The following is a 12,018-nucleotide window of genomic DNA, read 5'->3' on the forward strand; positions in this document are numbered from 1 at the left end:
CCACAGGGCTGTAAAGTCCCGCCCTGAGTGCTGACATCAGTGCAGAAGGCAGGTCTTGCTGCTGCAGTATAAAACTCATCAGCTAAAGCTCTGCGAGGAGCAGCCATCCTCCTGGGCAGCCCCATGGCAGCAGCAAAGCACAGGGGCAGGCAGGACAGAGAAAGCAATTCTGAATTTTGCTTGGATATTTGCTTCTCACCCTCTTCTCCCCTTCCCCCACCCCCCAAAAAAACCCTACCAAACCAACAAAACAAATACAATTCCCAACTTTCATTTTAACTGCAGCTTTGACATGCTGTTATAAAGCCAACGCATGTCTGACAAAATGGCCTCAACAAAGGCTGCCATGCTCTACAGCACCAGTAGGCACTGGCTTTACATTTAAAGAAGCCCTCAAGAGTTCACCAGTGCTTTAAGAATTCCCTTCCCACCCCAGTTACATCATTTTCACCCTGCTGGCTGCTGTGATGCAGAATGCCTCTTGTTCTGCTGCCACTGTGGAGTGTCCCACTGAGGACAATGCATTGCTAGAGTAAAGAATAAACACTGCAAGTAATTAATACTGCTTGTTTAGATACAAATCTCTCTCAGGACACATAAAACAATAAGCAATGAAAGGCAGGAGCTCATTTCCTTCTTCCATTTGAAGTCTCTTTTGGGGTTGGAAAGCGGAATATGTAGGTTTTGGTAAAGAGAATTACCTGGTCATTCTGCACGCATTGTAAATATGGACCTTTCCCAACTGCCCTACTTTTTTTCTGGAAGGAAAGGGAAAGGACACAGCAAGAGCTGTGGCATCTGACTGCAGAGCCCCAGCCTGAGCCCCTCTCTGGGGACAGAGGAGCCCCAAAAACTGTAACCACCTGGATGCTAGAAGGGAACACAGAGTGGGTCAGATCTTATGTCTATTGGGTCATGGCGTGCTTGAGAAAAGGGACTAAAAGGAAAGCAAGCAGCCTGTGGTCCCTTTGGCAGTGTATCCTGTGCTATTGGTACGTGGATAGCTGAGCCAGGGGCTGCGTCCTTGCATTTAACAGCCACGATGGATTTTCATCCACTGCCTGAAGCCCTCTGAACTCCTTTCCTCAGATGGAGCAGCAGCAGGTGCCCCAGGAGGAGTCATACTCCACCACCTTCCTTTACCCACTGGGACTGGGTGCAGATCCTGCCCCAGCCCCCTGCCTCTGAAGGCAGCCGTGAACAGATGCTCAGGCAAGAGAGCAGGAATAGGGATACTTCCATGGGCACCCTCCTGATTGCAGGCAGCTCTCGGCTCAGCAAACCCCTGAGATGAGGTCTGTGGGTATGGCCAAGGAGGTGTGCTAGTCCCAGCAATCTGGACATGCTGAAGGGACACCTCCTTTGCTCCCAGGAGGAGAGTTCTGTCCATGCATGGTCACCACCACAAACTCCATCTCTGGTCCTGCTCCTGGAACCAAAACATCCCAGGACAACAGTGAGGTCCTTGCACTGGTCCTGGCTTTCTGCTTGAGAATGGAGTTCAAAGAGACTGCAATTGCTGGGCTGGATTTTTGGCTGGCTCCCTGGTTGGGTGGAAAGAGTGGTTTCCTTCCTCTGCAGGCCACGCTGGCCATTGTCTGAGCCTCCACAGCACAGACATAAAAGAGCAACCAAACAAAGTGTTTGGGGTTTAATTGAATGGTGCCAGGGAAAAACTAATTGCTCAAAGCATGGCCTGCTGCCATCCTAGGGGCTGAAACTTGTCTTCAAATCCACTCAGTGTATAATTAAGAGGGACTGAGGCTGCAGATGTCCATCTCCCCTGCTCAGGAGCACAGGAACGAGCTGCTTTGTGCTTCCTACCCTCTCCCTGCTGTGTGTGCTTGGGGCAAAAGCCTGCACAGGGCTGTGCAGATGCTCTCATCTTCACACCAAACCACACAAATTCCACAGCTCAAGAGCCGAGTTCACTCCAGTCTGGACCTGCCTCTGTAGGGTGATGGGGCTGTGCACACCTTCCCAACGTCTCATTGCAAGCTCAGGAGCCTGGGAAATGGGAAAGGATAAAGGGATGTGATACAGAACAAAAAGACATGCCTCACAAAAGGATTTCACAGGAAACTGACAGCCAAGACCATTTGTCTCCAATACCTAACATTGCCAGCTGCTTTCTTCTTCTAGGATCAGGATACATCTCTTGAGGACACCTAAAATCCTCTTTCTGCAACTCCCCACTCATACATTTAGGGGTGGAGAGGACCCAGGAGCACAGCAGAGCCACAGGACCCCTTCGCAGTGCTCAGCAGCCCGAGGACACATTGCACCCTCGTGTGGCTGCACGGAGCCCTGCGAGCTCCGTGCTCAGCATCCATGGGTACAAACCCTGCAGGAATGCAGCACCGAACCCAGGAGAAACACAGTGAGCAATGCTCACATGGTGCATCACTTCTGGGGGATGCAGCAGCAAATCCAGGGGAAACATCATCAGCAATGCCTGCCTGCATGGTGCGTTGTTTCTGGAGGATGCTGACTGATATCCAGTGCACCCAGCACACCCATCGAATCATTAAGGTTGGAAAAGACCTCGAAAAGCATCCAGTCCAACTGCCCACCTACCACCAATATTGCCCACTAAGCCATGTCTCAGATGCAGCACTTGTAGGCCAATGATCATTTTAAGGCTGCCATTCTCGCAGATGGAGGACAATGCTGAGGCCCGATGGGGTCATTTTGTATAACCATTTTATCCATAAAATAAAAATTAAGAACTCTTGCTACATCTACACTGGGCAGGGTTCCCAGCTCTGGCTCTACATCACAGCCTGGCCCCACATCCATGCTGGGACTAGCTCCTTGGCCACAGACTGATCCTTTTTATGTTTGCACAGTACCTAACACCACAACGCTCCATTTGGGCTTCTCACTACTGCTGTAATAAACAAATGCTCTGCCTTGTTTGCAGCTCAAGTACTGCAGGTTGAGAACCTGTGAACAAAACCGGCTGTAAACAAATGGTTTTGATTTTCCACTGGTGTGGAGACATGCAAACTAATTGCCCAACTGTGGAAAAACAGTTTAATTAATGCCAGGTGTTAGAAAAAAAAAATAAAAATGGGGTTGGTGTTTCCCAAACTTGTAACTTCAGCTTGAAAGAACCACCGCTAGCTCTGAAAGCAAAGCTGGAAAAAAAACAATTACTGAGGTCGTTACACATTGCCTCTACTTTGTGGGGATTATTGGCAAGGGAGAAATGCATAAGTGAGCCTTGCTGGGAAGCAAGACCTCTCTGCTCACACTGCAAAGTTGGGTGTGTTAGGACACTGCATTTTCACCTTTTTTAATTGGCTGGGTGACTCATCTGCTATCTCAGGATCTCACCCTATGCTTGAAACAGACTTTAATACAGATTTCTGGGTGAACATCATGTAGAGCACCATGTCAAAATATAAACACGGGGCTTTTCAAGGGGACTCATCCATGAACTGCTGTGCAGTTATGTAATGGTTGAGAACCTCTTGCATTTTGCATGTGTAACCCAATTGTGATATTTGTTTTTCTCAAACCTTCAACATCAGCGAGCTCAGCTTGCCACAATTACATCCCTACCCCCAACTTCCAGATTGCAGATTTCTGAGATCTTGGGATTCTCCATCATTCCTGTTGGGAAATGTCTTTGCAATCAGCACTCTGAAGTCACAGCTCTGTGGACTTTCTCCATGGTCACCCATTAGCTGACACCAAACCCCTTAACCCAGGGTTTGGAGCTATCAAGTGGCAACAAGCTCTTTGGTGATGAAACACTGTTCCCTTCTGGAAAGGCAGACATGTCCTTGAGGAACAGCTGAAAGCCCTTCCAAGAAAAAGACGCATTGGGTTGTGTTGGATGGTTCCTAGCTGTTGGTGTAGTGGCTGTTTTGGCACTACGAAGAGTTGAGCAGAAAGCTGAGCAGGAAAAATAGATGAGGAGAGGCTTCTTGGTGAAGACCTAACCTGTAGAACCCATCACAAACTGTCATACCAAAGATGTGAAAAATTCCAAAGGACTGAGAACCAAGGGACGTGGCACGGCAGGTGTGCTTGTGCAAGGCTCACTTCCCAAGGAACATCCACTCAATGGGCAAGAAGAGAGCTTTGCTGTCAGGCAACGTCTTTGCTCAACACAGCTGTTTAAACAAAAACAGGTCTTCAGCACCTTCCTCGGGTCTGTATCCTTCCATTGAAGACCTGGCACTGAGATCTCAGCGCTCTTTCACTCTGTAGAGTTACACGGCTTTTATTTTTTCTTCCTTTCTTGCGCAAGAAGGAAATAGGTCACATTTCAAAGAAACCAACAAACGGGGGTTAGCAAATGCCAGACAGCTCACTGGATGCTACGGCCTTTTCCCCTCCTATCTTCCAAAACTGACACATATCTCACTCGCCAAAGAACGTTTTTCCCCTCCTTTCCTTTCTGTCTTCAAAACCGCCATAACAACCCCCTGACGGGACGTTCTGCGCACCCACCAGCCAGGTAAGACCTTCTTTTTCGCTGTCGGTAGCTGTTCCACAACATGGCTGCTTTGTTCCTTGCCTCATAAGAGCTCCACACACCTGGTAGCGTCGCGGGTTTGTGGCAGGATGGAAGATCTTGTGAAGCACTGGTGTTAATAGGCCCAGCTGAACTCATTGTGTCGCTTCTCTACACTTCTATCGACTGCTCCGTCGCTGCTTGAGAAGACCAGCACAGTGTTATGGGGCATCACGGCTCTTTTTCGTGCTGGGCTGTTTAGATCCTAAGATGAAACGGGAGCTTACAGGCCAACAATTGGGGCCAGTCCTTCTTTTATCTCTGGACATAAAACATCAGAATTTGTCTTCTTTGGAAGATTCCCTTAAAGTCCATTGCTGCCCGGGAGCCCAAGCAGCAATGTGGGAAGAATGAGGGTATTTGGCAGCTGTTGGAAAATGCTCCAAGTAATCAAGGAGGGCTTCAGAGATTTCCTACTGAAAAATATAACAGCAAGTATATTCTGAAAAGAGGCTTCTACCAAATTCACATTTGCTTCTCTTAATTTCTTTGTCATCTCATCTGTTATGGCTCTGCACTTTGCTGTGAAAACAGGCACAATTCCAAGTCCCATCAGTTCAAGTACAGTCCATGGTGTTATGGAATAAACTAGAACAAAGGAAAATTGAGATTAAGCCTCAGAAAACATTTCCTAATGGGCAGATCTATTAGATGGTGGAATACACGCTGCAGAGATGAGTGGGAAACCCATCACATGGGCAGAACTGCAGAGGAGACTGGAGAAGGGATTAAGTAGCCTGGCAGGGGGTGAGCAAACTGATCTACGAGGCTCTGCTTCCTCACATATTGATGATCCGTGTATTTTCAGTCTTTCCCCACCCTTTTCCCTCACCCAAGTCCCTGTGGAGCTTGCTGATGCTCCCAAGAATACAGCTTCTTACACAGATATGGGTGGTGCCACAGCAGTATTGGAAAAATCATAAAGGCATGTGGGTTTTAATGGCTTTTTTTTAAAAAAGCCGATTCCTATTAAGCTTAATGAGAAAGAGGATTTTCTGAGAACTCTCAGACACTGCAGTCCCTGTGCTGCCCTGTAAAGTAAATGGCTTCAGAAGGAGCAGAAAGCCTTAAAAACATCAGGCTTTGTACAGGTCCTAAGCCCACTCAAATAGTACAGCAGACACAGATGTAGCAGGTATGGTCTGAGAGGTCAGAAAGGGCAGCAGCTCTGACTTGTACAAGCCCTGAGTGGGGGGACCAGCAGCACAACAGCAGAGATACCAAGGGCAAAGGGCACTGAGATGAATATTGCCAACTTGGACTCTACGGTTTTGAGCTGAGCAACGTGCTCAGGAAAGATGCATGAAGCGCATCCTTTCCTCACCGCTGATCAAATGATTTCGATCACTGAATTATGCTAATTTAGGCTTACAAAATCCCCAGAAATGACAGGAAGGGCCTGCTAAATCTGGGATTTAATGGACACAACAGAGACTGGGGAACCCAGGCTGGAGAATAGAGCCTAGAACAGAGGGCAGATAGCAGTGGCAATGGGGAACGTGGGCAGCTTTTTTCAAAATCCACCAAGCAAAAAGATATAGCCACTCTAAGGGAGGGAGATCTTAAGATGACTCTACATCCTCAAATCGTATTCAAATAACCGGAACAGAGAGTCCTTAGAATTACCAAAGTAACAGAAAAGCCTCGTGCAGATCTAGCCCTTTACTTTCTGTGCTTGAGCTCTGTATTTGGAAAATAGAGATAGCACGCTGCCTGCTAGTGATGCAATTCAACACTCAGAACAGACCTTTTCACATAGGAAGTGAGTGATTGTGAATGCAAACTTCCATTACCACTTGCAAGTCACACGCTTTGCCCAAATGCCTGCTGGTCACATGCAAACACACACCTACACTTCAGAGCAGATGTGCTTTTGCAAGAACTAGCTGAGTTATTGAAGTCCAAGTCAACTTCCCCTGCTTCCAAAAGTGTTCATATTTCTCTTCAGAATTTCTCCTTCAGGAATTTCTTACTACCATCTTGTAACCCCTTGCAGTCTGAAGAATGTTCAGTCCTCTTAAAAATGCTTACAGAGCTCTTCTCATGCCTGTAAATTAGCTTTCAAGCTGAGATTCATCTTTTGCCTCTCAAAGCTCAGAACAACTTAGTGCTCAGTCAACCTTTGCTGTCAAGTTGGAGATGGCTGTTAGGTTCTGAGATGCCAATTTATTTTATTTTTTCTGGTCAAGAGGAATGAGTTGAACTCAAGGAATGAGTTGCCCAGGGGAGTGCTGAAGTCCCCATGCCTGGAGGTGTTCAAGAGACATGTGGATAAAGCACTAAGGAACACAGTTTAGCAATGGGACTTGGAAGGTCAGGGTGGTGGTTGGACCTGTGCCATTCTAAGATTCTATAGAGACAAACCTCAAGAAATACCAGAACTGTCAACTACCATTTATTGACTCAAATCTCATGCTCACATCTGAGGGAAAATCCTGCAGCTGAGGTGCACAGCACCACTGCTTTTTGCCCAGGTTCTCCCTCAGTCAAATTTTTGGCCCATAAGAAAGTAACAGTGCACCTAGATGAGTGTTAAAATCCATTAAAGCCTTAAGAGAAAAGTATTTATGCTTCTGAAAATCTTCCAAATAATCCCTCAGTAGAGTCCATTAAGTAAAGAAAGCCATGATAGGTTCGGTCAATTAAGAACATCTGTTATCCTGCTCCTATCTGCTTCTTCTCCATCCCATCAGAAAACTCCCAGTATGGCCATGGAGCAGACCACGCCGGTATCTAAAAAAGCTGAGATCTGCTGGGTAGATGGAAAACTTACACGATATTTTGAGTAAGAATGATGACCCTCTTCCTCTTAGATGTTTACACTGATCCTGAAGATTATGAGTGTAGATGTACATGTATGGCTAGCCTCCTGGTATCTTATCTGAGATTATAATCTGTCACACACAGAGCTGAAAGGCAGAGGTGAGAGTGTAAGTGCATCTATTTTTAAACAACTACAGCCTCATTTCATAAAGCCCTAAGGAGCTGAGACTGCACACACTTCTCTAAGCCAATGGGAGAAGCTCTCCCCAAATCCTGCATCAGATGTTCAGGGTTCCCACAGCTGTCATCATGTCAAGGTATAAAGGACAGACAGATGTCAGCAAGAGTCCTACCACAGCCAGAAGCCGTGCAGACAAATAGAGACTGCCTCTGTGCTGTGCAAAGAGCCAGCAAGCACTGCCCCAAGGAATGCAGTTTTGATGCAGGAACGGACAGGAGCCTGGAGGAGGGCCCTGAGAGCGAGGTGGCTGTAGATGCCAGAGGCACAGGCAGAACTTGAGGAGGGTTCAGTGCTACCTGCAGCTCTGCATTCACGTTACCAGGGCAGGGTTAAACAGCACCGGGCAATTCTGAGAACTCAGCCGAACCCACGCAGGGCACGACATGCCCTGCACAGCTGCCAATGCCCCAGCTCCCCAGGACCTGGAAGGTTTTCCATTCTGTCTCTGCTGGGATTGCAGAAGAAAAACCTATTTGCAACTAATTGTTGTTGGTCTCACAGCCGGGTTCGTGGTGGGTGGGTCTCAGCAACAATTCTGCCAGCAGTGCCCAAGTAACCATGGGATGGGAACATCCAGCCTGTCCCACCATGGCTGGGTGGGAGCCAGCATCCTGGAGGGCACTGCAGCACAAAGCCCTGTCCTTGGACCGCAATGTTCTCCTTCAAGAATTTGTTTTGATGGGTTACTGGCGGACCACAACAGAAGTAGTTGGCATGTTCAGCCGACAAGGGGAGGCTGCAAGAGGGTAAAGCAGAAGCGAAGTGACCAGACGGCGTTCCAAAAGACAGCTTTAACCCTCTGCTGCTCAATGCAGTGTCCTGTGTTCAGAGAAAAGAGGATGGTGTTTGCATTTTCAGCTGCAAGTGTTCGACATTAGTCTGCTTGGTGGAAGAGTTAAAGGAGATGGTGCATCTTACCCACAATAGCAGCACGGACAGCATGAGCGGACATTAATGCATCCTTCCATTGATGGATGCAACTTTCCATTGACAGCATAGAAAGGACGAAAGCTAAGAGTCTGCCAGATCATGGAGGAAAAGCTATTTTTCACCTTACTGTGGCTGTTCACAAAAAAAAATTCACAAAAAAGGGCACGGGAGCAGTAATGCTCTTCATGTATCCCTTGTCTGTGAACAAGCAGAAGATCTGTTCTCATTTCAGACACTGATGCTCAACAAAAGACCACCCAAAAATGTCAACAGTGGAAGAAAAACATTTCTGCATTCAGTGTTTTTCAGTATTCCATGGAGCTTTGGCTGGACTAGAAGTTATCTTGGCCAGAGAAAGAAACAGAGAGTATAACTTTCCCTAAATGGAACTCAGAATTGCAGAAATTAGATATGGGAAAGTCCTATTAGCTCATCCCAGTTTCTTCCTGCCCATGGAGGATAGTTCCCTGCAATACTTTTTCTGACCCAGTGCTAAGTGAGCAGCAGTGGGACTTCCACTGTCCTCCCCACAGATACTGTTCCACATCCTGATGGATCCTATTAGAACATGTTTCTTATTAATGAGTGGAAAGTAAGGCTGGTTATCATCTCCATTATCCCCATATCATTTTTTCAGTGCATCCAAACAAGCTTTTACTCCAAAAGATGATCATATTCTTCAGATGCTTGATGGTTGCTCTCTTTCCCTGCCTGCCGTCACACCTGCTCAACATATAATGCATATAATTAATTCCTGCTCATTAGTCACATCAGCCAGGCCCTTCACTTGCTCCATCCTGTGCTTGCAATGTTTACAAACACTTCTAGGACCAAAACACATACTGAAATAAGCTGTCTCCATCCACAGCTTGCAGGTGCCAGGATGGTGTCCACTACCAGCACTGAATCGTATGGGTGGGTTTGTGGTTGGATTTTTTTATTGTTGGAACTTTGTTTGGCAGGGCCTTGGTTTTGATCTGTTCCACGTAAACAAAACTCATCTTTGTGCATCTGAGAAACAATGAATGCACCCAACCCTCTTCCAACCCCTTTCCCACCACCCACTTATTCACAGGAATATTTTGCTCACAAAAGCAGTGCCAGTGACAAACACCCAAAGCCCCACATTTGGTCTTGCCCAGACCGGCTGCTGGACCCCTTTGCCTGTCCTTTCAAAATGAGATTGAGAAACCTCAGTGACTCATGGCCATTCGAGAGCCCATGGCTCTTGCTGCAAGCACAGGGAAGTTTGCTTTGGTGTCTCAGCCAAGTTCTGAGCTGGATATTTTTACCCTGTCTGCTTAAATCCCCTCTAGCAGGGCTAGAGGAAGGTCATCTCCTCAAGGTACTACTGTGTCAGCATTGTAGGGCTGAGTTATTGGGCACCTCGAGCACATGGCAGCCTTCCTCCTGGCCCAGGTTCAGAGCACCAACACCACCTCAATACAACCTGCTCGCTCCTGCCTGAATAGTAATTGCATATCCCTGTCCTTTTCTTCCCCTAATGGCACGGATTGGAGAGCTCTGGGGACAGCTTCAGAGCAGGACTATAAAACAGAGCAAGATTATGGTTATGCGTAGAGATATTGTCCAAAGAAAAGATGCCTTGTGTCATAGAAGCCAGGTAGTTTGGGGTGGACCAATGCAATACAGAAGACCAACAGAAGCCTGGCAATATCTACCATATCAAATAGTCCAATAACAAAAGCTCAGTAGGGAGAAAATACAGTAACCGTTGCCTCATACAAAATTAATCAGAAAGATTAAGGAACTGAAACTAGATCAGCATTAATCTCTGTACATATCAGATGTAATGTATTTCCACTGAGTCAGCAGGTTTTAACCCATTTGAGAGGAACTTTAATGGAAGGTTAACCAGCAGGTGGGTGAGCTGCCCAGGGTATCTCTAGACAGCTCCTCTCCCTCTCCAGAATAACTGAGATCCAGCACCAAGACCAGGAGCAAAGGAATAGGGTATGGAACCCAATAGCCGATCTGATACAGCTGCATAAGGAACAGCTGTCTCTCAAGGACTGCACACTCACCGTGCTGGAATCCCAACCCCTTTCTGGTTGGCTGTCAGCTCCAGCTCCACCTGCATGGCAGGTAAATGTAGGGACAGATGCTGTGCTCACCCGTCCTCAGGACATCCTGACATCATTCATTTAGCCATGCTGACCCACAGCTGAGTTATCAGACCACAGAGCACTCCCCAACACCAGGCAGTGAACAATGCACTGTGTTTAACCACGCTGGAACCTAATTAAAAGCTGTTCAGGATGAGTGGGTCCAGGGGGCCAGAAGTGTTTCCAGCGGCTCTACAAAGGATCAGCAGGGTGTTCACAGCCTTCCAAAGCAAATCCACACGCAGCAGCTGAGCACAAGTTGCCTTAGGGCAGTGTTCTGCTTTATGTTATCACCCCTACTCGTGGATCATGCACCCCACCTGTGCTCCCAGAGAAGCTCCTTAATGGGCATATTTGGAATAGGAGAAGATGCTACTGCAAACCAGGAGGTCCAAGAGGGAAGTATCCCCACCTGTGGGGACCAGAACTCAGGATTGTTCCTACACTAACCCATCTACTAAAGGGCACAGCAATGCTGTCCTTTTCCCTGTACCAGGGTACATGGGACTGTCCATACTACCGTATATCCCCAAAATTTTAGTGTCAGCATCACATTTAGTCAGATTTTTGAGACCCTCATCAAAGGCAGCACTTTTAATATGGTTCTGGACATTTTGATTTATCAGGGTCTGCTAGGTCCTACCTATAATAAACTCTTGTTCAGGGATCTTTTCATGGAAGAGGAGCACAATATAAAGAACCAATACTCTTTTCTTTAGGGAAGGAGCTCAAACTCCTATAGTCAGTGGCAGAACTAATTACCAATCCTGTGGCCAGTAATCATCCAGTGCAAAGCAAACAGCAGCCACTCTGCACCAAGAAACACACTGATACTTGCATGCTTTGTTGTCTTTCTATTCATATTTCATAAGCAAAGCACTAAGAGATAGCTAGAAGCTGTCAGAGCATGTGACACACCACAGGCTTGGCCATGCATAAATAGGAAACAAGTTCATGCATGAAGTTTGCCTGTGCTGATCCAGAAGTAGGACCACCACCTTTAAGTGATCCACTGGTGCTTCCTACTGCAGTAGTCATAGAACATCCCCAGCTGGAAGTGATCATCAAATCCAACTCCCAGCTCCACACAGAACCATTCAAACCTTATTGCTGAGAGCTCCAGCATCCCTGGGGAGCCAGTTCCATGTCCACCATCCTCTGATGCCCTGTAGTTGCCCTGTGGTCAACTAAATGGGTAACTGTCATAAAAACAAAGTTACTCTCACTGTTTTGGCTCAGGGGACCACAATCTGCCCAATTTCTGTTGTGCAATACTGCAGAAACATCTGCCCCAGCACTCTGCGGGTTCACAGCCACCAGTGAAAAGCAGGCTGGCACCAGACAATATGGCAATCCCAGCCATTAAAGTAACATCTGGAGCAAAGGAGGCAGATAGCTGTAACCACAGGGCCCAGGCAGGTGGTCCCCCC

Source organism: Meleagris gallopavo, chromosome 30 (assembly GCF_000146605.3).
Source record: "Meleagris gallopavo isolate NT-WF06-2002-E0010 breed Aviagen turkey brand Nicholas breeding stock chromosome 30, Turkey_5.1, whole genome shotgun sequence".
NCBI lineage: Eukaryota > Metazoa > Chordata > Aves > Galliformes > Phasianidae > Meleagris > Meleagris gallopavo.